We start from the raw sequence: 24,401 nt of genomic DNA on the forward strand, positions 1-24,401 counted from the left end.
CTCCTATGCGCGATCCAGCCTTTATACATAGAGATCAGTGGTTTTTATCGCTTCTTGCTTATCACGGCGAAATATAACCTCGACCTGGTCTTCTTGTGACGTCACATGTTTTGTAAATAAAGGGCCGTATTTTGCATCATGAAATTCGGCATAATTTCGTCGCATCCTAAATTTTGACCTGGCTACCAAACCGAACTGACGGACGTTTTCACGTCAAAATGTTTTAAAGTTCTACTACATGTGCTTCAGAACTGGCGCTTGAATAGGCAATTTTAAGAAATCCCACTTCTGCGAAGGCACGCGTTGCATCTTGGGCGCTTATTGACACTAGAATCATTAAATAGGGGTACAGAGAGTGTCGCATTCTTTTTCCGCGCCGGAGCCACCGTTCGGTGTCCGCGATTAGGCCGATCCTGTCACGTGGTTTCTCTTTCCAAGAACGGGAACGTCCACATTGAGTCCCCTCCATTCAAAACTGGTTCCCTCGGTTGCGAGCTGGCTTGACTGCGCGCTGTTCTCCGGCGGAGAAGGGGGGGATTGGCGTCCCGTTGCTAGGCGACGCAGCCGCCCCGGACCCAATATGGCGGTCTCGCTCGCCGGGGCGGTTCAGTGTCGCTACTCTGTTCCCTATTCAGTGACTCTAATTGACGCGTGAAAGAAAGATTGCGTTTCGTTTCCGCTGACACGTGTTAACGTTAACGTATAGAGACGGAACGCTCGCGATGTATTCTGCCAAATACGGTGACATGAATATCATGCGTAACAGCACCTAAGAGAGCGATCCTGCTTGAGCTATTAAAGGGGGGTTCCCGCAAGGAACTGGGAGCAGGGAGTTATCCTCGTGAGGCGAGTGACGTCACGGGGATCGACAGCTGCTCGCGCGGGCCGTTTGCATGGCGGAGGCGAACGCTCCGCCCTCCCTCGGGTGCAGGAGAGCGCACGTGACGTAAGCTGTGACGTTCACGCAGTTCGTGAATCGATCCCGGAGATCAGTCCACACCGTCTGAATCTACCCTAGGAATCGACGGGTTCCTATTAGGAAGAAGGAAACCCGATAGGCGTATCGACGGACACAAGAGTTTCAACTGAAGGTCGCCGTTCGACAACCTGTCCTACGGTGGCCTTTTCGTGCTTGCGAAAGGAAGTCCGAAAGGGAAGTACTGTATGAATTTGGACGGAAAAGTTCTCTTTCGAAGGAAAAGTGGGAGCGGAAAGGAGAGTAGAATCCAAAATTTTGGGCGCAATCATGTGCAAAACCAGATGGTTTAACTTTCGTTCGGCTATCGTAACTTACGCGAAAATGACGAGTTTCGCCGCTGCTGTTAAGCCTGGCGAAGACACTGATCCCAAGAATACAGCAAGAAAAATGCGTACAATTTTGTCTCGCGTTTTCCAACTTTACATAATCTCCCCGGCCCATTTTTGATTCCATCTGCTTATGCTGCGTACCTATAGTATTCTTCAGGCATGGGCGTCTTTACCGACAAGCGGTTCAGCCTTTCTGCACGCCTCTCAGTGTTCTCAGCAAGCGAATCTCGCATTCAGCGTCATCATGCCAAGTCCAACAGGCCCCTTTCTGCCCAAATGGCATTGATAACCGGGGTCGCGAGAGCCGTTGTATTGGAAGGTCGTCAAGGAAATCCGTTTCAATGCAATTCAGTCCTGTTTCTCCATCCATTTTGGGTAGTCTCGAATAGTACCTAAGTGTACTTTGAACGGTGACTGGCCAGAAGCCTCGAAAAGTGGGCGGAACTTCGGATATGGGCAGGTGCCACGAATGGCCAGACTCACTTTTACAGGGAGACTCCGAGACAACCCGGAACTAGTATTATGGCCGTGTAAATAATTTCGATACATTCTTCCGAAACGAGAAATAAAGTTGGTTTGGAAGTCGGGAACTCGTTAGTTAACGTTAGTTGCCAAAAGAGCTGGGAATCTCAAAACAAAACCGAAACTCCTGAAGGTTCCCTCTCCTACGTTCTGTACCATGCGTGACGTCACCGGTAGTCTCGCGTGGGCCCCAGGCCATAGGCGCCGACTGCGGGGGGGGGGGGGGCCTTGCCCCCCCGGAACATGAACTAGGGGGGCGCCGCCTCCCCAGGGAAGTCCCGCTAAGAGGCTGACATCAACCTTTGGGGCTCGGCGCGCCCGGGTCAAAAGAGCGAAAGGCACCAACCCAAAAATGCATCTTGCAATTTGTAAAATATGTATCCGTCCATACTCATTATCATAGTAGAAGGTGAGGCGAAGAAACACAGAGGATGACACACCACATAGCCTGAATTTCGCCCAAAGCAATCAGATCAATGAAACGAAGCAGTCGAAAAGGTACCAGCAGCTGCCAGTGAGGTGTAACGGTAGGATCTTCGTAACGCATATTCGTTGGGAGCGGGTTCAACTCCCGCAGCTCCATTTCATTGACCATATTCATTATATTGCGCGCATTTCGGGTCAAACACCGAGGATTCAATACATTTTGTTCCTTTTGCACACAGTTTTCAAAGGCGTAATACCTTCAGTTGTGCACATGTTCACCGTTTACGTTCTCTCTGTTTTTTCTTCTTCTTTTTTCTGTTCTTCCTTCCGCTTATTTCTATACCAGTTCTGCATACATCATACGATCCCGCCAGAGTGTCTGATTCTTCAGCTTTAGTTTTGTGTTCTTCATTTTTCTTTCCCTTTTCTTTCCTTCTTTCTGTTTTCTTATTTCATTTGCCTCTTTTGACTTCTCCCTTTCACTCTTTTTTTGCATAACAAGCCGACATCCATCTGGCTTACCTTTCCTTTCTTTTTTTTTCTTAATAACCATATCCCCCCGCCAGAGTACTTACTTCGCGGTGCGCCTTTGCCCCCTCCGGGAAAATGAAAACTCTCCACCTCTGTCCCAGGCTGTTTTTCGGGCACGCGCTTTGTAATTTCTTCGTGCCACAAGGAAGGCCAGTCATTTACTTTCTCGATTTCGTTCTAAAATATTCGCCCGCGGTAAAAGCAAAACCTATACAGAAAGCCGCACACGAGGACTACCGGCCGTACCGGCCGGATGAAGCCCAATGTTGCTGAACTGCTTTTCCGTGGAGGAGCGCCTAATCACTCAAAGAAAAACATTCACCGCCGTATTCTTGAACAAGCCTCGACTCGACGCTCCGCCTCGACTCCAACGAGTGGAGGAAAGTGGCGCTGTTCCACTCGAAGAGCCCATGCGTTTCATGAACCCGCTTCGGGGATTCCTACGCCAAGGCGCTCCTCGAGAAACCGTCCTCGAATAAAGCTGTAGTCTCGTCCCCAGCCGTCTTTCGGGACCACTCGAAAATGTTAATTATCGTGCTTAAAACACACTTATGTAATGAAAAATGAATGTAATTCTTTACTTTATTTCGACCAACGTGCGTTACAAATATCTGCAAGTGTTTGAAGAAGGGTGCAGGTGTTTCGAACAGGGAAACAAACTGATAGGTTTTCTAGTTTTCTGGTCTGGCAATTACAACCACAACGGCAGCAGCTAGCTTAATGGCATGGTCACCTCGTATCAAATAATATGAAAGATGATGTCACTGCTTGTCACTCTTCTATTATGTTACAATATGTGGCGTGAATGACTGTTTGTTAGCGGATGGGTACGTTTGCCCAGCGCCTTGAGGGTAGCTATAAACAATCAAACAAACAAAACAGATTTTACAACAATATCCCGAGCAAAGAATCGGGGAGACCATTCTTGGGGAATCACCGCGAGCATGTTGTACGAACTTTTATGGCCCTCAATCGCGCTCTGCCTAAACGGTGGAGCCTGTTATCCCACCCAACAAAGGGAATTCGTACTATTGGAACAACAACTGCAAAAAAGAAAACGAGAAAAAAAAACATGAATGGAAGATTTGTTGAGCCGTTTCGGTGATAGCTGGAGCAGGGGTTGGGCCAGCTTGATGCAGTATAAAGATTACGGAAAAACATTGAGGAGGCAGATCAGATGTTTATTTTTTTTAGATGTCCAGTCAATGCACTGTTTCTTTTTTTGCACCACTGTTTGCGTGAAAACATCCTTCAAACACACCTTCTTTGTGCTAAATAGCGCGACAGCAGGAAAATTTATTACACCTTGTCTTGAAAAGTGTGCTTGCGAGAAGGTGTGGGATTTTTTCCACAACGCGGCACACCGTCGTTTCTGACACATTCACAATGTCTCCCGTGGCAGTTCGAAAAGTCCTAACGCCATAAAATCACATGTCGACGGGCAGCTGTAGCACAGGAGGTAGAGGCAGCCCACGATTGCACACATTTTCCTCCACTGGCAACGTATCCAAAAGGCTTCGTACGGTTTTCTTCATGAAGCGGTACCGTATACCATATGAGGAACTCGTGATCATCAAAATGGTCAAAAGGAGTTTGATGGCCCCTTATTGAACGTTGTCGCTCAGTGGTAATGTTGTCAGCACCCAGTTGAAGGCCATCGTGGCACAAAACACAGTCGATGGACGCAGCGAACGACCTGTCTTCTGCCATGACACCAGCCACACTCGAGTTGAGGAGCGTTCTCGAGGTAGCACCGATGCTACCTCGATAGAATTGGCTGGCAGGCGCAGGGACGCGCGCGCCAGCACGGGCACGTCTTCATGCAAAGGCTATGCATAATATCTACAGCGTTGCACTCTCATTGGTCGTGTGCCCAGTGTTGTGTGGGTTATCTTAAACTATGGGCACCATAGGATTGGAGCCTGATAATACTCACAAGTCACAACAGAGCAGGCGCTCAGCTCATCCACTCACTCTTACATGTTTCCTCGCTCGTTCGTACAAGAGGCAAGCAGCTGCTCATCGCGCAATGACTTTATAGCAAATGACTGGTTGACTTTGCCCTTAAGCCCAAACTTTGCTATCCTGTGACCCATGAAAAATGTAAAATATAGCGTCGCGACCTCCCCCACCCCAACCGGTCCTTTCGCGACGCCACAAGCTTTCCGATCGATCTAAGTGCAGAGACCGTAATGAAAAAATCGACGCTGACTGATTTTGACACTTCAGACAGAGTGAGTCCACTGGGCTAGAAATCATCGACAGAGAGAGAGAGAGAAAGAACAAGAAGAAAACGAGCCTGCCAGCGGAATGACTTTTCCTAATGACTAAAGTGAGCTTGTTTGTTTGTCTGCAAGTATATAAGAACGCAAGCGCACAGGACCACTCTGTCGTCTTCCAGTGGATCCTGGGTCATGTGGGCATCAGCGCAAAAGAGGACACAGATCGAACAGCCGCAGGCGCGCATCAGTACACCCTGCGAGTCCCCATCATCTTCATCGTGACTAAGCAGCACAAGGACGCGGACAAAGAGCGTAGACAGCAGTCGTCCTCAGCAGCTGTCCGCGTTCTTGTGCTCCTTAGTCACGATGAATGTACACCAACTACCCTGCCTCCACACACTCCCCCATCTTGTCTCTGGGGGATCGCCGTTGCCTCGTCTCATGCCTCTCTGGCCCCATGATGCAGTCTCAATGGCAACTTGACATCACCACCCAATCTCTGCTTTACTACGTTGACCCTACACTGTCCCTTACTCTCCCCCGCCGAATGCCGCGTTCCTTTACCACAGTCTTCCACCGCATGAGATTTAATATGGCTTTTACACCAGCTTTCAAACACCTCCTCGGTGTCGGCGCATCCGCTTCTGTTCCACATGTGGTGTGCGCGGCGGTGACCTCCACCACATCCTCCTGGGCGGATTTCTGCGGACAGTACGATCGCGAGGGCGCCCTCATGCCACCTGCTCTGCAACGCGTCCATCAACGCCAATTCGACTTAGCTAAAGTTTTCGGACCATGGTCGGACCCGTGACATCAGATGTAGGGTCTATGAGTTGCTGATGAGTTCCTCTCCAACACTCGAGTAATGGACGAAGGAAAGCGTCATCATCACTTTCTCATGCTTCCACAAGCGCAATGGGGCAGTATACCGCCATAACGGCGGTGAATGACCCCCCACATCATCGTCCTATTTATGTGAGTGTGTGTGTTGCTTGTTAGAGCAAAACAAGGGCGGAATTTGGATACAACCACTTTCAGTTCCAGCTTGATCTTGAACTGCGTCTTGTACTTTGTTTTCAGCGACGCCACTGCGGTAAGCCAAGCTCGCACAAGTGTGTTCTGGCAAAGGGAACAATGATCCTGATGGCTTTACTACTCAAGGGCGTGTACTTTCCTGGAAGCCCTACCCAAAATTCGGCAAGCCACCTCAGTGGAAACTGTCGATGTTCCTCTTTCATGCTTCCGAGCCGCTTCGCGAATCCCCCCCACCCACGTGAATCAGCCGCGATGCCCTGGAGGATCTCGACCCGCTGTTTGAGAAGTACTGCAGGGCTCTATGTGTTGTGTACATGGAGCTCGCCCATGCTCGTTTGCCTGTCCCTTATGGTGACTTGCAAGTTGCAAGCGTGAGCAACATACGCCGAAACCACATAGAAGAAACCGTTTTGTGTATCTGAAAAAAAAAAGATGAATGAAAAAGAAAAAAAAAGTGATGCTAGCAGGTATCCCTCATGTCATCAATATAGATTTCAGTATATACGATGATTCTTCAAAGTTGACAGCGTCTTATTTTTTTCTATACAATTGAAAATTCGGTAAGCACTAAAATTGGCTATTTTTGCAAAATATTCTCCGTGTCGCGTGTAGACGCCGCTGTCTTCGCTATGGCAACTCTTTGATGCCTTTGGCGTAGAAACAAGTGGGCTGCTGTTGTAGTCACTGGAGGACATCTTCATAGAGGACTGAGTATGGCTATGGCGGCGTACAGCAACAGAGCCGCGTCTATGGGACGTTTTTTCCGTTTTTTTCGGGACCATTTTTTCCGGATCCCGTCTATGCGGGGTGCGAGAGGGGCATTATAGCCCCAGATTCCTTTGCCACGCTTTTCCTCACTCTTGTTTCCAGAGCGTCTAATTGGTGGGGGGGGGGGGGGGGGCGCTTAGCCCTACAGGGAGGCTCGCCTCGCGGCGTCTCTGTACTGCAATGATGACGAAGAGTGCCTGACTGTGCACGTGGGCATTTACGTTCCGACTGCCAATGAGGAATGCGCAGTTTCACTTTTAGAATGTTTATTCCGACAATTTGGGTATTTAATAATAGTTCCAAGCTACGCGAAAGCTTTAGGGCATCGTAATATTTCTTCATATAACGTTCATACTTGGGCGTTTCGCGTCGCGTTTTTTATCGCATACTTTGGAAGATTTTTCTGCATAAAGTCCCGGGTTACCTTGCTCCTTACAAGCAGTTTGGTTTCGTACGTCCCATGGAGGTTCAAATTATTTCGCGTCGTCAATTTCTACGGCAGTATTATCAACGTGTCACGTGATATCGATGCAAATAATTCGCGCAACAACTAGAACCCTGGAGCCACCTGCCACAAACCATTTATTCTACGCTTCGACACGTTCACTAGAAGAAGTTTGCACTTACGCTGCATATGATTGCAGTCTTTTATTTCACCTCAACCACACGTGAAGAAAGAAAAAAAAAAAAACGAAACAAAATGGAAGGAAGCGGATCCTGTCCTCCAGGCTCACCGGGTCAACGTTTATTTTAAGTCACCAGCTTGCTGTCGCTGAGGCCTGTCCTCTGAAACGCGAATCAAGAGTGTTATGTTAATTTTAAGCATGTGCGACTACAAAAGTTATATTCTCTGTATTATTCAGAAGGCGGCACAGGCGGACATTCATCTATAAGTAGCATCTTATTTCTGTAAAAGTCACGATACGATAACTGTCGCATTGATTTCGTATCACGTTCAAAATATCAGTTCGGTCAAAGTTGGCTCATTCGTTAGTAGATTGGCAAGTTTATACATGATCCTTCGACGCAGCGAAACAGGAACGCGGAGAAACGAGTCTGTCGTGTTTGTCCTCGTTCCTGATTCGTTGCATCCAAGGAAGGAAGAAAAGTTGGCTCACTCCGTTCAAAAAGCCTTCTGATATCCCTGCAGTTCTCGTGTCACTGACCCATAACGGTGTTAATGGGAGATTTCGCAAGGATTCGAAAAAAATAAACCTCTACCCGACAAACGTCATCATGACGTTGGTAGACAGACCGAAACCAAAACAGATCGGAAGGGGAAAGCTGGGTTCCACGAATGAGCAATTGTTCGCTGAAAGAAAGTAGGACCGAAGGTCGCGTCCCTTTCAGAGACCACCGTAATCCCCTCAAGACCATGGCTTTCGGGCGCGACCTTGTTCGCCACTAGCTTTGAACGTAGTTCAACTCTACCAAACTCGTGGCGCTGTCGAACATTATGACGTTATTTGTTTACAAACAGGTAGAGGTCTATTAGGTGAGCATCATACCGAACACGGACCGCTCCCTTGATAACGAATACAGCGTTCGCATTCATTTTGTGCGAGTAATAGACCTCTACCCGAGAAACGTCATCATGACGTTGGTAGACAGACTGAAGCCGAAACAAATCGAAACGGGAGGGCTGGATTCCACGAATGGGCACTTGTTCGCTGTCTCCTATTGAAAGAAAAGTAGGACCGAAGGTAGCGACACTTTCAGGAACCATCGTAATCCCCTCATGATCGTGGCTTTTGGGCGCGACCTTGTTCACCCCTAGCTTCGAGCGTAGTTCAACTCTACCAAACTGGTGGCGCTGTCGAACAGTATGACGTCATTTGTTTACAAACAGGGAGAGGTCTACTAATTCGTAAATGGTGACAATACCAAACCGAAACCAAAATGCAAAGCGCAGAGCGGTTCGCCCTGAGGAAGATACTGTGACGTCACCCAGCATTGTCGTCTGCTATGAAACTTGCATCCTTCCATGTCGGATGACGTCAGCAGTGCTGCTTTCAGCGCCCACTTGCTTCCCAAGCCTCACTTGGTAATAATTCAAAAATGTGAGCGTCCGAACTTATAATTATAATTAGAAAACCGACCGATTAATTTTACGTAATTAATTTGTAGTTACGAATCAGAAAACAACAATAGTTTGAGTACCCTCACGGCACTGGTACATAACACGAGCCAATCTTTTGGTGTGTGATAAGCTTTTTTTTTTACCCTGTGGCTCATTTTTCCTGAAACGCACCCTGTATAAGAAGCCGCTATACGATGATTAAAAATGAATCACTCACAAATTCCATGCTGTTGGTGTCAAAGTTTTTACTTTTTTTTAAAGTTTTTTACTTACTTTAGTTTTTTACTGTCAAAGTTTTTTACTTTGACAGCGGGTGGGTCATACGAAGCAAAGACCGGAGCAATCTGAATTTCCTTCCCGCCGATAAGGCATGTCAGGAGATGTCCTCGGTTGAAAATCACGAGGTCCACTTCTCCATCGGCTCCACTAGGTTTCGTCAAGGTCTTCGGCGGATTCACGGTCATCGCTTGTTTTGACTCTATAGTTACACTGAGGAAAAAGAAAAGCACACACCGTGAGGAGACGACCCCGTGCCATTTCCAGGAACTTGAAATGGTCTAGTTCAGTAAAGGACGCGTGATTTCTGGTTCAGCTCGAAGGGTTAAAGACCGTAAAACAATGGAAGCACTGTCACAGAAAATGCGATCATTCGTTAGCGTTAGCTGACAGGCAAAACACCGTCACTATTTTCGTCACAATCGCACGCTTAAAAAAAAAGTTTACTTTTGCTACTTTTTCTTGCCACAGTAGCACTCCTTTTTGGAGAGTACAATTACTTCCAAAGAGGAGTCTCCTCATACCCTTCAGAGAGTGAGGATACCCTTTAACGCCCTACTGGTGTGTTATATTACTCTCTAGTAGGGAGTTAAAGGGCCTGAAGGGAGTGAGGAGACTCTTTTTTTAGAGTAATTATACTCTACAAAAGGGAGCAATATACGTGGCAAGGAAAATGAGTTAAAGTACAACCTGTTTTTTAAGAGTGCACACTCATTGATATGTTGCGAAATTAAGATCGCGGGAAACAGCGTGCCGAAGTAGACATCGGCACCCGCACTGCCTGTCAAATGCGGTTTTGAAACTACATTGTGTGAGTTTAACACGGGCATAATGCTGCGAAGTCTACGGCGCGCCGCGCCAAAAACCAAAATCACAGCAGAAAATACTGAACACGTGAGCAGTAACGTTGCCCGCTAAAAAAGTTCGAGGGCGATTAATGTAACTAATGCGATGACAATGCGTTAGACATTCGTCTTGCTTCTAATTGCTTCTCTTATGCTTCTTACATTTTTAAATATTTTGACAAGTATTTCGACTAGTAGAATGTCTGGGATCCATTAGAGAACGCTGCAGTTTAACGGCGCGCACTAAACAGCTTGACGAACGTTCTCCAATTATTATGTTCCATGAAAGAACGTAGCTCACGATATCCAAATATGGAATTCATTTACTTCGAGCGAGCGTCTTTACCACGAGACAATGCCATTCAAAGGGCATAACCCGCGTGAGTCTCTCCTTCATCCCTGGAACCGGATCACGTCACAACGTCCCAACGCATAGCAACACCGCATTCCAGGCGCTGGGGGTCGGGGAGATTTTGCTCTCCTAGCCAATGACGGGCTCCACTGAGGCAAACTGCAGCTCGCGAAGGAAGCGGTTGCGGGAGCATCCCGGTGAACTCGCGGAGGAATACCGCACTGAAAACATAGTGCGCATATGAAATGGAACATTGTGGGCTTTTGGTACCGTTTGATCTAGCTACCTTGGGATTGACAAGTGGACAGCTGTTCAGAATTGACCTCACTTCCCGATATGACAGCATAATCAATGTATAAGCGTCCCGCATTTTGATTGATTGATGGTGCGCGTTGTCCAAATGATGTGTGGCTATTGTCGCCAGGGCATCGGAAGGCGGGGCATGAGCGCGAAAGAGTGCAGTGAACATTCGGTCGGTTTTGAGCCATTATTTACTTTTTTGCGACAACGAATTTTGGAAAACGTTCACCGTAGGCAACGAATCACACTGTATTAGAAAAAAGTGCACTTTGTATACCTGGTTATTGCCCCTTTAAGCTGACACACGACGTGAGACACAAACTCAGCCGCTCACGAAACTCTCGGAGAAGGCACGAGACACGTCCGAGTACGTCCAGAGACGAGGAGCAACCGACGACGACGGGTCCAGCTGACGAGCTCCGCGCTTCCACGTGACGAGGAAGAGCGAATCACCTTGCGGAGCGCAGCCTGATTCGCTCTTCTCCGTCACGTGCCGCGCTGCACATGGGCACTTCACTTCAGTGGTTTATCAAGAATCCCAACCATGAAGGTGTGTTGGAAAAAAATTGTGTGTGTGTGGGGGGGTCATTACTATAGTTACGTCATAACCGCTTAACGTATCATTATCGACGTCTGTCTGAAGCCGAAATCGCAAGGTCACCCCGTCTAGAGAGTATACAGGTGAAAAAGTTAGGAGTGTCACTGAACATTTGGGGGGTGTTAGGGGGTGTAGGGGGTCTGGATAAATCCCTGTCTCACTTACACTACTACGACGCCGGTTCAAAATGGGGCTCTAATGCTTATGCATTAATAATGGAAGACGACCGTACAGCTGACCACAAACTAGTCCTTGGTGCATATATCTCAAGCATGTATGATGAAATTCATTGAAAAGGTTAGCCAGCTGTGAGAGAGAGTGGTTGATTTGTCCCTGTAGATGACGCGCCCTTGGAAGTGGCTAGGGAGGTGTGTGAGCTTAGCTCAATTGGTAGAGCCATAGACCGGTAATCCAGAAGGTGTGGGTTCGAGTCCTACAGCTGGGTAACCTTTTCAGTGACTTCCATCTTTCATCGTTAATTTCTTAGGCACTTGAGGCTTTGTATGTATTTGTCCTTTCTATGTGTTCCGGCCTCAGAACATCAGTTCTTTCATCTCAAGCATGCCCGTGTTACTTCTGAAAGCGTAATTTGTGTCACGACGACTGGGTAAAAAATGCAGAATGTTTATAGAGCCGTAGAGTATTCCGTGCATTAATAGGGACACTTTATAGGGAACAAGATGATGAATATCATGAACTCTCAGCAAGTTAAATACAACTGTTCTGGAATTCCGAATTGAATGTATTTTATGTAGGCGAAGCTAGCCTCAGTTCCCCACAACGCAGGTTCCCTTTCCAGTTGACGGTGGAGCGGAGTGGTGATAGCCGCACAATCTCTGACGACTCGGCGATAGTAAGACGCTAAGCCCAGGAATGATGGCCAGGTAACGACCTTCGCAGCCTTTGCAGGGCCATCAGGGACATCATCTGGACCAACACGATGCACCAGGTAAAGACTTCGTTGGAAAAATAATCCACTTAACTGGAATTTGATCTTGAGTTGCGCTGACCTTGGACGAGAGAACAAAGCGTTAATGTGTCACAGATGTTCTTGAGGAGTCCTACTGAAAATCATAACGTTGTTCAAATCACAGAGACAGAATTTGAGGTCCCCTACAACGTGCTGCATGAGCCGTTGGAATGTGGAGGGTGCATTGAAAAGCCTAAAAGACAGAATGTTGAACTCGCAGATACCGGCATGTGTCGTGAACGCAGCCTGCTGTCCGTATACTGCATCCAGCTCTGCTTACCAACAGCCAGACGCTAGATCACATGTAGTGAGGTGCATCGAACCCTCAGCGAGAACATTTCGTTAACGTAACGATAATCGATGCAGAATCGAGGATTGGCATCCTTTTATCGAACCAGTACGGTTGGTGCCGCCCAATGGCTGTCAGAAGATAGGAGATATCCATGTCCAGCTTACTGGTTATTATCTCGTCAACTGCCTTGCGTCCGGTGGGGGCATACGACGTGAACGCAACTTGATTGCCGTTGCTTCGCCCATGCATGTGAACACGGCGATGAATTAGGATCGTTCTACCTAAGTCGCAATCGCCTTGTGATGTGTAGGCGGTCCACCAGGGACGCACAATGGTTAATGTCCAGGTCCGGCCAATAAGAAAAAGACGTGGCAACCGCTGGTTTGTCCCAGGTACTGCGGCGCTGGGCAGGGTTGAAAAAAATCCGAGTATTTTAAAAAAGATCCTCTATAGTGGGCTTTTTTGGATAAAACCCGGATCTTTTTGGATATTTTTGGAGAATATATACGAGGCTAGAGATGTGACACAGAGTAAAAACAAACGTGCTTTGGTGTTCTTGATTTCGGGTGATCTCTCGTAGTTTTTTTTTTTTTTAACTGCCTGTCCCAGAAACATTGTAATAGTTTCTATTGTTTTCCTAAAAGTGGAGTTCCATGCACGCGCGGTTGAATGGTGTGGACCCTACACGCCTGGATTAGCTGTCGTGTTTCGGCACACTTCAGTTACAGTGCTTCCAGGAAGCGGAAGAAAGTCTCTCCCTGAATGGGCAGAAGTAGAAGAAAGCGGGAAAAAGCTAAATCTGAAGAGTTATAACTAAAAAAAGTTAAGTTAAAAGTTACAAAATTAAAAAGTTAAAATCTAGTGTTGCGCGTTCCTGGGCTTTTGCAAAGAGCCAATACCTCAAGCAAATAAACCAGGAGTTTTCCGTGTGACGTTGAATTCAGATTGTCTTTCACATCACATCTGGAGAAAATGTCTAAAAAATCCAGATGAAATTGTGTGGATAAAATCCAAAAAATCCACCGGATAAAATCCGTATGGGTTAAATCCAAACAACCCTAGCGCTGAGTCGCTGCCCTGGGCACAATGTGCGCGTTCTGAGCGTTGTCCAATTCTGAAGGGTAATCGGGGCTTTTACGCAAGCGTAAGTGCAATCGGGCTAACGTTGTGCCGCGATACAGAGTAACCGGATCGGGCGATAGATTCGCGACAAGGACGGGAGTGCCTCCCACGCCAACTTCTGCTGAAGACCACACTGTGAGGGTCCCTTCCCTCGAATACAAATCTGGCCTCTACTCGATAACGGCTGCGCCACACAGCTACAGGGACTGAGTGGTGCAAGTCTTCGCATCCAGGAAGCGCTGCGTATGTGGCTGCAGTACGGCAGTTATCACTGACTAGAGGTACAGAGGTTGATGTATACGATTTCTTGTGGTTCTCTTATGTTCCGTTTGCAATGGAGCCGTGAGGGTGTGAGCTTCGACGTCGATGATGCAACGAGATGCAGAACCTCTACGCCGAGAATGCGGTCATGCGATATGCCACGCACGACCAAAACAATGAAAGATGAAAGTCACTGAAAAGGTTAGCCAGCTGTAGGATTCGAACCCACATCTTCTGGATTACCACGCCATTACCACACATTACCCCACATCTTCTGGAACCTTTGTCCTTTCTATGTTGTTCCAGCCTCAGAACATCAGTTCTCTCATGTTCAACCAAAACAAGTTGAGCGGTGGTGGTGGTTCCCGGGATGAAGGGTGTCGACTGTATATCCACGTCATAAATTCCCGCGACGTCGAGGAGGACGTGATTACCATTGGAGTCGTAAAACGGGTTGGGGATGATTCGCTTGGGTCGGGCAACGACAGTTGCTTCCGGATATCGAAGTTCATGATAGTCACCCTGGTTTCAGAGGCGTAGTAACCGGCGAACCTTAAACGGCACAGGTAATCATGAATGAGGGACCTCCGATGTTGCCGGTGGCCTCTCTTTACATGCGTTCCGAGCGTCGCCGAGCAGTAGGGAGCACCGATTAGTTTCCCTGTGCTGGACGAGCGGAAAACCAGGACGGAACTTATCTCCGAGGACTTTGTAAGGTGACCCGGATTACCGCAGCGGTATGTATAGCAGACTGTGACGTACGCAGGGCGCGTATTCTACGGCCCGATAGAGGTGGAGTCCATTTTCCTTCCAAACTCAGCTTGTACTGATACAAGTGCTGCTATGTTTGTGACTTGGGACACATTGACCAGTATGTGCGTTCCGACGAAAAGAGATGGGGGAGGGGCAGGGGCGGATTTAGGGGGGGTCCGGATGTCCTGACCCCTCTCAATTCCAGACTTGAACATAGGGTTCAATGGACCAATCCCAGCATGCACCTGGCACTTGTCCATGCATAGCGCCCCCCCCCTCGGAAAAATCCTAGATACACCCCTGGGGAGGTGGGAGGAAGTTGGCGAATAGCTGGAAAACGTGCCCCTACTGCAAGCGCGTCAGCGAACGTATCCTACCAGCGCGTCGAACCCAGACGAACGTCAGCGCGCAGTTCGCCCTGAAGTCGGCCCAGGACGCATACTGACACCCCTATGTCCCCCACTCCCTCCTGCTGTCCTCTGTCTATACGCCGCTCATAGCCACAGTTGCTTCGCGGCGCTAACACGAAATAAAAAAATAAAGGTTCGCACACCGTCTGCAGTTAACCCGCGCACACGAACGGGAGCACAGCGCAGGTGACTGCCTACGAGGACGTCTGCTTCGCGTTCGCACCGCAATATACTACGTGAAAAGACCTCGGTAAATACGCCGACTTCCGCTTAAAAGTGCGAGCGCTGACTGACGCGACCATGTTCCTTGGAACACGGTGTTACGCTCTTGACTGTACAAACACGTACGACACTAACCCTAAGCAGCATTCCAGGAGCAGGTCTCACACTTCTACGCGACTCGCAGACGCTACCCGTAACTCCCGAGCGGCGGTCGGACTCCAAGGCCTATCGTCGCTCCCTGACTGGCCTTGTCTGCGCCGAAGGGGCGCTCACTGATTGGCCCCGTCCGAGTGACGTTTACAGAGAGGGAATTCCGGAATGTCCTCAACATCCGTCGTCTGCCGTTGTCGTGCATTACGTGAAATTGGACAGAAACAACTCCGCTGATTCGCACCGGATTTGCGGCGTGTAACATGGCGCTAATTAATTAATTAATGTGTTACATGGCGCTAATTCGCATCGGGTTTTCGGCGTCATTATCGGTGATGAGCGAGGAATAACATATAGCACTGTATTTCCCGCGTCTCGTGCAGATGCTGTCGCTGCGGTGCGCTAGAGGATAAAGTCCCTTTACTATAGAGGATCTGGAGCACATTCTTCTTCATTGCCGACACTACCAACGTTACCGGAACCGCGCTCTCCGGGTAGTCAGCTGGGTTCTCGCCCCTTCTCCTTATCAAAACTGCTTGGTCCCTGTCCGAATCCAGCCCACACTGTAAACTTTTTCACACCTTTAAAGGTGTGCGCTATGAACATTCAACCTGGTTGCGCAACATTGCATCTCCAGGATGATATTTTACAAAATTTAGAAAGCATTACTAAAGATCAAGTGTCAGTGCAAATCTTGCTTTCATTATGTCTTGGATATCGTACGTACGAGCTAATGCATATATGCATCGCTATCGATTATCGAGCACGCGCAAGTGTCTACAGTACTGTTGAACAATGTTGAGATGTTGCAAGACTGAATTTTTGGAGGGCAGACAACACTCGAGTAAAGAAAATTTGTGCGAAACCGTGCTCCATTATGGTGTTACGAAAATTACACCTAAAAAGGCGTGCGCCATGCACGTTGTTACACCTTTAAAGGTGTGAAAAGATTTAGAGTGCACCAACGCTCTGCGCTCAAAACTTATTTTCACCTTTCTGGACACAATAGGACTTGGGTGCTTATTGTGAAGGGGCTCATTATTTCATTCCTCGCCAGAAAATGAGGTAGACTATCGCCTCTGGCAGTGAAACTCCCCATTCTTCATCTTAACACAAAGTTGTTGTTGTTGTTCTTGTTGTTGTTATTTTTGGAATCGACTGCGACGGACGCCATATTCCCTTTAAAAAAGGTGGATTTATTTAAATAATATCGGGCTTTAATACTGCCATCTCGCATTTTCCAGAAAACGTCTAAGTAACAATTTAAGTGATGAATCTTAGGTAATTGGAGCTGGACGGAGCTGGACGGACTCTTGGGTAATTAATCGTCAAGTATACGTTGCGTTTCCCAGAGGTTGTCCTCCCATCCGCATGACCCACATGTGAAAGCCACACCTGCACTCTTAAAAATGAACTTCACCGCATAGCACGCTCCTGCCCACCATAATCTCGAATGATATCGTTATCTGCAACGATTTGTTGAAAATATGGGCGTACGCCTTTTTTGTGACACTTATGCTGTTCATAATTGTCACAAAAAAGGCGTACGCCCCCCGTTTTCAACAAATCAGGGCTGATAACAATATCATTCGAGATGATGGTTGGCTAGGAGTGTGCTATGCGGTGAAGTTCATTTTTAAGAGTGTGGGTATCTCTCGTAGCTTCATTATAAGAATTGTGTAAAGGATGCCCTGTATTTTGCGCACTGAGTCCTTGCGCGGGGTTGGTTTACCATACGGCATAAACTTGCGATGGGCCAATCGAATCCGCGAATCCTCGAATCCTAGGCAGGGATTCGAGATTCGGGAATCCGAATCCCACTTCCGAAACCGCGAATCGAATCTTTCGAATCCACCAGCCACGTTTGCTTGTTTCTTTTTCAAAGTTGTGCCTCCGCCGAAATCCTGAGCGGGTTCCATGGCGGGTTCCATGGCGCGCCAAAACGACTGCACAGAGCTCCGACATTACAAGCTTAAAAGTAAAACGGTTTCGATTAAGTTTTATGAAAAGAATTCAGAGTCGAGAGTTTATGTATTTCCTATAGCCTATGAACAACATGTTAGACAAATTACACTTAGGAACAAGCATATGGGCCATGTTTTCTCTTGAATGTGAAATATTATTTCATTTGTTCTTCATTAAACAAAGATATCAAACTCTGCTTCAAAACACTTTTAAGTAAAAGTGTTTTTTTTTCCGGCCTTTTGAACTTCATTCTTCTTTCTTTTTCTTTTTTTCGAGAAAGGATTCGAAAGATTGGAGATTCGTAAGATTTGTGGATTCGCAGAACCTTCCTTGGATTCGGATTAGGGAAATTCTGGATTCGTCCCCTCCCTAAAATAATATATCTTCCCCTCTAGAATCATTGAATAGCATCGCTCAGAGTATTGCATTCTTTTCCCCCCGCCACTATGCCGAACCCCGTCTGGCAACATTGAAAGCGCCGCTCTCCCCACCCACCACACTCTTAGAAACGATGGTGGTGGTGGTGGTGGTGATGGCGATAGGGCTTGCCGTTGTCGGCCTCACGTATGTGGGCAACGTCACGACTGACGCCCTGGGGGAATGTGCGTCCTGGGCCGACTTCTAAGGGAACTGTGCCGACATATGTCTGAAAGCGTCTGAGGAAAACCCAGGAAAAACCCCAGACAGCACAGCCGGCACCGGGATTCGAACCCGGGTACCTCCCAGTCTCGACGTGACATGGAACGAACTTCACTGTATAGCACGCACCTAGCCAACAATTATCTCGAATTATATCGTTACGTGCCCTTGTTGAAAACGGGAGGTGTACGCCTTTTTTGTGACACTTATGCTGTTCATAATTGCCACCAAAAAGGCGTACGCCTACCGTTTTCAGCGTACCGAGCGTAGGAAGTTCATTTTTAAGAGTGCACAACCCCACCCTTAAAAATTAACATCACCGCATAGCACGCTCCCAAAGCCAACTATAATCCCTACACTGTTAAAACAGAACTTCACCACATAGCACGCTCCTAGCCAACCATCATTCCGAATGATATCATTCTGTGCAATGATTTGTTGAAAATGAGAGGAGGCGCCTATTTGGGACAGATTAACTTGTCCCAGATAGGCGCCTCCCCCCGTTTTGAACAAATCATGACACAGAATGATATCATTCGGTATGATGGTTGGTTAGGAGTGTGCTATGTGGTGAAGTTCTGTTTTAACAGTGTATATACGAGGGGCGTTCAAGTCAAACCGGGACTTTTCATTTTTCGCAAAAGTAAAATGAACTTACAGACGAGAAATTAGTTTTATTTTTTCAACATAATCCCCAGCTGCACTAATGCTCATGTCCCAGCGTTTCAGGAGGGCTTGGATGCCAGCAGCGTAGAAATCCTTACCGGCGCGTAGCATCCATGATCGGACCGTATATTCTTGACGTCGTCGTCGCAGCTGAAGTGGCGGCTGTCTATTGTAATTAACATTCCAAGCTCCTGTCTGTTGTAATTAACCTTTCAGTTTCCTGTCTGTTGTAATTATCGTTTCAGTTTCCTCTTTATTGTAATTAACATTCCAGTTTCCTGTCTGACGTAACTAACATTTCAGTTTTCTCTCTGTAGTTACTAGCCTCTCAGTTTCCTGTCTGTTGTACGAGGCGCGTTCCAGTCAAACCGGGACTTTTCATTTTTCGCAAAAGTAAAATGAACTTACAGACGAGAAATTAGTTTTATTTTTCAACATAATCCCCAGCTGGCACTAATGCTCATGTCCCAGCGTTTCAGGAGGGCTTGGATGCCAGCAGCGTAGAAATCCTTACCGGCGCGTAGCATCCATGGTCGGAACGTATATTCTTGACGTCGTCGTCGCAGCTGAAGTGGCGGCTGTCTATTGTAATTAACATTCCAAGCTCCTGTCTGTTGTAATTAACCTTTCAGTTTCCTGTCTGTTGTAATTAACGTTTCAGTTTCCTCTTTATTGTAATTAACATTTTAGTTTTCTCTCGGTAGTTACTGGCCTTTCAGTTTCCTGTCGTAATTAACATTTCAGTTTCATGTCTGTTGTAATTAACCTTTCAGTTTCCTCTCTATTGTAATTAACATTTCAGTTTCCTGTCTGACGTAATTAACATTTCAGTTTTCTCTCTGTAGTTACTAGCCTCTCAGTTTCCTGTCTGATGTACGAGGCGCGTTCAAGTCAAACCGGGACTTTTCATTTTTCGCAAAAGTAAAATGAACTTACAGACGAGAAATTAGTTTTATTTTTCAACATAATCCCCAGCTGGGCACTAATGCTCATGTCCCAGCGTTTCAGAAGGGCTTGGATGCCAGCAGCGTAGAAATCCTTACCGGCGCGTAGCATCCATGGTCGGAACGTATATATTCTTGACGTCGTCGTCGCAGCTGAAGTGGCGGCTGTCTATTGTAATTAACATTCCAAGCTCCTGTCTGTTGTAATTAACCTTTCAGTTTCCTGTCTGTTGTAATTAACGTTTCAGTTTCCTCTTGATTGTAATTAACATTTTAGTTTTCTCTCGGTAGTTACTGGCCTTTCAGTTTCCTGTCGTAATTAACATTTCAGTTTCATGTCTATTGTAATTAACCTTTCAGTTTCCTCTTTATTGTAATTAACATTCCAGTTTCCTGTCTGACGTAACTAACATTTCAGTTTTCTCTCTGTAGTTACTAGCCTCTCAGTTTCCTGTCTGTTGTACGAGGCGCGTTCAAGTCAAACCGGGACTTTTCATTTTTCGCAAAAGTAAAATGAACTTACAGACGAGAAATTAGTTTTATTTTTCAACATAATCCCCAGCTGGCACTAATGCTCATGTCCCAGGGTTTCAGGAGGGCTTGGATGCCAGCAGCGTAGAAATCCTTACCGGCGCGTAGCATCCATGATCGGACCGTATATTCTTGACGTCGTCGTCGCAGCTGAAGTGGCGGCTGTCTATTGTAATTAACATTCCAAGCTCCTGTCTGTTGTAATTAACCTTTCAGTTTCCTGTCTGTTGTAATTATCGTTTCAGTTTCCTCTTTATTGTAATTAACATTCCAGTTTCCTGTCTGACGTAACTAACATTTCAGTTTTCTCTCTGTAGTTACTAGCCTCTCAGTTTCCTGTCTGTTGTACGAGGCGCGTTCAAGTCAAACCGGGACTTTTCATTTTTCGCAAAAGTAAAATGAACTTACAGACGAGAAATTAGTTTTATTTTTCAACATAATCCCCAGCTGGCACTAATGCTCATGTCCCAGCGTTTCAGGAGGGCTTGGATGCCAGCAGCGTAGAAATCCTTACCGGCGCGTAGCATCCATGATCGGACCGTATATTCTTGACGTCGTCGTCGCAGCTGAAGTGGCGGCTGTCTATTGTAATTAACATTCCAAGCTCCTGTCTGTTGTAATTAACCTTTCAGTTTCCTGTCTGTTGTAATTATCGTTTCAGTTTCCTCTTTATTGTAATTAACGTTTTAGTTTTCGCTCGGTAGTTACTGGCCTTTCAGTTTCCTGTCGTAATTAACATTTCAGTTTCATGTCTGTTGTAATTAACCTTTCAGTTTCCTCTCTATTGTAATTAACATTCCAGTTTCCTGTCTGACGTAATTAACATTTCAGTTTTCTCTCTGTAGTTACTAGCCTCTCAGTTTCCTGTCTGTTGTACGAGGTGCGTTCAAGTCAAACCGGGACTTTTCATTTTTCGCAAAAGTAAAATGAACTTACAGACGAGAAATTAGTTTTATTTTTCAACATAATCCCCAGCTGGCACTAATGCTCATGTCCCAGCGTTTCAGGAGGGCTTGGATGCCAGCAGCGTAGAAATCCTTACCGGCGCGTAGCATCCATGATCGGACCGTATATTCTTGACGTCGTCGTCGCAGCTGAAGTGGCGGCTGTCTATTGTAATTAACATTCCAAGCTCCTGTCTGTTGTAATTAACCTTTCAGTTTCCTGTCTGTTGTAATTATCGTTTCAGTTTCCTCTTTATTGTAATTAACATTCCAGTTTCCTGTCTGACGTAACTAACATTTCAGTTTTCTCTCTGTAGTTACTAGCCTCTCAGTTTCCTGTCTGTTGTACGAGGCGCGTTCAAGTCAAACCGGGACTTTTCATTTTTCGCAAAAGTAAAATGAACTTACAGACGAGAAATTAGTTTTATTTTTCAACATAATCCCCAGCTGGCACTAATGCTCATGTCCCAGCGTTTCAGGAGGGCTTGGATGCCAGCAGCGTAGAAATCCTTACCGGCGCGTAGCATCCATGATCGGACCGTATATTCTTGATGTCGTCGTCGCAGCTGAAGTGGCGGCTGTCTATTGTAATTAACATTCCAAGCTCCTGTCTGTTGTAATTAACCTTTCAGTTTCCTGTCTGTTGTAATTATCGTTTCAGTTTCCTCTTTATTGTAATTAACGTTTTAGTTTTCGCTCGGTAGTTACTGGCCTTTCAGTTTCCTGTCGTAATTAACATTTCAGTTTCATGTCTGTTGTAATTAACCTTTCAGTTTCCTCTCTATTGTAATTAACATTCCAGTTTCCTGTCTGACGTAATTAACATTTCAGTTTTCTCTCTGTAGTTACTAGCCTCTCAGTTTCCTGTCTGTTGTACGAGGTGCGTTCAAGTCAAACCGGGACTTTTCATTTTTCGCAAAAGTAAAATGAACTTACAGCCGAGAAATTAGTTTTATTTTTCAACATAATCACCAGCTGGCACTAATGCTCATGTCCCAGCGTTTCAAGAGGGCTTGGATGCCAGCAGCGTAGAAATCCTTACCGGCGCGTAGCATCCATGATCGGACCGTATATTCTTGACGTCGTCGTCGCAGCTGAAGTGGTGGCTGTCTATTGTAATTAACATTCCAAGCTCCTGTCTGTTGTAATTAACCTTTCAGTTTCCTGTCTGTTGTAATTATCGTTTCAGTTTCCTCTTTATTGTAATTAACGTTTTAGTTTTCTCTCGGTAGTTACTGGCCTTTCAGTTTCCTGTCGTAATTAACATTTCAGTTTCATGTCTGTTGTAATTAACCTTTCAGTTTCCTCTCTATTGTAATTAACATTCCAGTTTCCTGTCTGACGTAACTAACATTTCAGTTTTCTCTCTGTAGTTACTAGCCTCTCAGTTTCCTGTCTGTTGTACGAGGCGCGTTCAAGTCAAACCGGGACTTTCCATTTTTCGCAAAAGTAAAATGAACTTACAGACGAGAAATTAGTTTTATTTTTCAACATAATCCCCAGCTGGCACTAATGCTCATGTCCCAGCGTTTCAGGAGGGCTTGGATGCCAGCAGCGTAGAAATCCTTACCGGCGCGTAGCATCCATGATCGGACCGTATATTCTTGACGTCGTCGTCGCAGCTGAAGTGGCGGCTGTCTATTGTAATTAACATTCCAAGCTCCTGTCTGTTGTAATTAACCTTTCAGTTTCCTGTCTGTTGTAATTATCGTTTCAGTTTCCTCTTTATTGTAATTAACGTTTTAGTTTTCTCTCGGTAGTTACTGGCCTTTCAGTTTCCTGTCGTAATTAACATTTCAGTTTCATGTCTGTTGTAATTAACCTTTCAGTTTCCTCTCTATTGTAATTAACAGTCCAGTTTCCTGTCTGACGTAATTAACATTTCAGTTTTCTCTCTGTAGTTACTAGCCTCTCAGTTTCCTGTCTGTTGTACGAGGCGCGTTCAAGTCAAACCGGGACTTTTCATTTTTCGCAAAAGTAAAATGAACTTACAGACGAGAAATTAGTTTTATTTTTCAACATAATCCCCAGCTGGCACTAATGCTTATGTCCCAGCGTTTCAGGAAGGCTTGGATGCCAGCAGCGTAGAAATCCTTACCGGCGCGTAGCATCCATGATCGGACCGTATATTCTTGACGTCGTCGTCGCAGCTGAAGTGGCGGCTGTCTATTGTAATTAACATTCCAAGCTCCTGTCTGTTGTAATTAACCTTTCAGTTTCCTGTCTGTTGTAATTATCGTTTCAGTTTCCTCTTTATTGTAATTAACATTCCAGTTTCCTGTCTGACGTAACTAACATTTCAGTTTTCTCTCTGTAGCTACTAGCCTCTCAGTTTCCTGTCTGTTGTACGAGGCGCGTTCAAGTCAAACCGGGACTTTCCATTTTTCGCAAAAGTAAAATGAACTTACAGACGAGAAATTAGTTTTATTTTTCAACATAATCCCCAGCTGGCACTAATGCTCATGTCCCAGCGTTTCAGGAGGGCTTGGATGCCAGCAGCGTAGAAATCCTTACCGGTGCGTAGCATCCATGATCGGACCGTATATTCTTGACGTCGTCGTCGCAGCTGAAGTGGCGGCTGTCTATTGTAATTAACATTCCAAGCTCTTGTCTGTTGTAATTAACCTTTCAGTTTCCTGTCTGTTGTAATTATCGTTTCAGTTTCCTCTTTATTGTAATTAACGTTTTAGTTTTCTCTCGGTAGTTACTGGCCTTTCAGTTTCCTGTCGTAATTAACATTTCAGTTTCATGTCTGTTGTAATTAACCTTTCAGTTTCCTCTCTATTGTAATTAACATTCCAGTTTCCTGTGTGACGTAATTAACATTTCAGTTTTCTCTCTGTAGTTACTAGCCTCTCAGTTTCCTGTCTGTTGTACGAGGCGCGTTCAAGTCAAACCGGGACTTTTCATTTTTCGCAAAAGTAAAATGAACTTACAGACGAGAAATTAGTTTTATTTTTCAACATAATCAACATCTGCCAATACTAATGCTCATGTCCCAGCGTTTCAGGAGGGCTTGGATGCCAGCAGCGTAGAAATCCTTACCGGCGCGTAGCATCCATGATCGGACCGTATATTCTTGACGTCGTCGTCGCAGCTGAAGTGGCGGCTGTCTATTGTAATTAACATTCCAAGCTCCTGTCTGTTGTAATTAACCTTTCAGTTTCCTGTCTGTTGTAATTATCGTTTCAGTTTCCTCTTTATTGTAATTAACGTTTTAGTTTTCTCTCGGTAGTTACTGGCCTTTCAGTTTCCTGTCGTAATTAACA

The sequence above is a fragment of the Ornithodoros turicata genome, chromosome 1 (assembly GCF_037126465.1).
Source record: "Ornithodoros turicata isolate Travis chromosome 1, ASM3712646v1, whole genome shotgun sequence".
Taxonomy (NCBI): domain Eukaryota; kingdom Metazoa; phylum Arthropoda; class Arachnida; order Ixodida; family Argasidae; genus Ornithodoros; species Ornithodoros turicata.